Source organism: Myotis davidii, unplaced genomic scaffold (genome assembly GCF_000327345.1).
Source record: "Myotis davidii unplaced genomic scaffold, ASM32734v1 scaffold3574, whole genome shotgun sequence".
NCBI classification, from domain to species: Eukaryota; Metazoa; Chordata; class Mammalia; order Chiroptera; family Vespertilionidae; genus Myotis; species Myotis davidii.
In genome coordinates this window covers 596-1,971 of record NW_006285060.1, presented here as the reverse complement: position 1 = coordinate 1,971, position 1,376 = coordinate 596, and positions in this window count along the sequence as shown.

The window sequence follows — 1,376 nt, the reverse complement described above, 5'->3', positions numbered from 1 at the left end:
AGCAACGAAAATAATTTTATGGTTGGGTCACAACATGAGGAACTGTATTTAAAGGGCCAGAAGTTTGAGAACCACTGCTCTAAGAGATTGCAGGGGAAAGTTGTTTTTGTGGAACCTGGGGGTCAGAGAGGGGAGTAACGATCAGAGAACCAAATCTTGGGCAGTCCAATCTTCCAAACTGGGGAGTGACTATCGGAGAACCAGCTCTGGGGCAGTCCATTCTCCCAAACCAGTATTAAGTGGGACAGGGAAAACAAAATCTAAATACTGACTGGAGAGGACTTATAGCCCTGGAGGTCAATCCAGAAACACTGCCATCCAGGGGATGAATCACAAATTGACCCTGGTGTAAATACAAATAAAGGAATCTAAGAAAGAAGAAATACTGCCTGCTTGAAAATCAGGACTGTGGCTTACAACACAGAGGAGCAGTGGAACAGAGGGAATCTCAATACTGTCCTGACTACCTACAGGAAACAGGCGAGAGAAAAGAGGAAGTGAATGACCTTCACTACTGCACATTTTTATTTTTTCATCTTTCACTTAGGAAACATTTTTTTTCTTTTTCCCTCACTTGATTTTACCTTTATAATTACTATAATTTTATTTTTAATCAGTATTATTACTACTACTATTTTACCTTTTTAAAAAAGTGTCATTTTATTTTCTCTTTATTTTATTTTATATTGGCATTAGTGCTGTGCATTCTATTTTCATTTTTCCTTTAGCAAAATTTTGCTCTATCTCAACTTTACCTTTATCTAACACTCTCTACCTAACTTTCCCCTTTTGTTGTCCTGTTTCTCTTACCCTATTCCTGCTTTAGATTATCGCTATTCCTTCTTTTTACCCTGTTAAAAATTCACCCTACTTATATATCTAATTTCTGATCCCCTGCTCTAAGTCCATACATACTTCTCTGTTTTCTTTCTTCACTTGCCAAATTTTTTTCTCTCTTCCCTTTTTTTCGTGGTTGTTATTGTTTTTTTGTTTTGTTTTGTTCTAGGTTTTTTGTTTTATTTTGTTTTGTTTTGCCTTGCTTTCTCTCTGTCCTATTGTTGTTGTTTGCTTGATTATTGATTAGATTGGGGGTTTTTGTGCTTGTTTGTGGATATTGTTTTTTTTTTAAGTTTTTCATTTTTGTTTGTTTTTTGCTTCTGTTTTTCCTCTCCTTTCTTGTTATTAGCTTTTGTTTGTAGTTTGCATTCATCTCTGGGTGTTTGTTGTTTGCATTTTTTGGGATTAGTGGTTATTCCTTTGGAGTTTTCTCCCCACATAAATAGTTTTTTTCTCTCCTTCTTTATTATTCTCTTTTTTTGTCTCTCTTACTTTATTTCCTTTTCTCAATATTATTTTGAACTCTTTTTTTTTCTTCT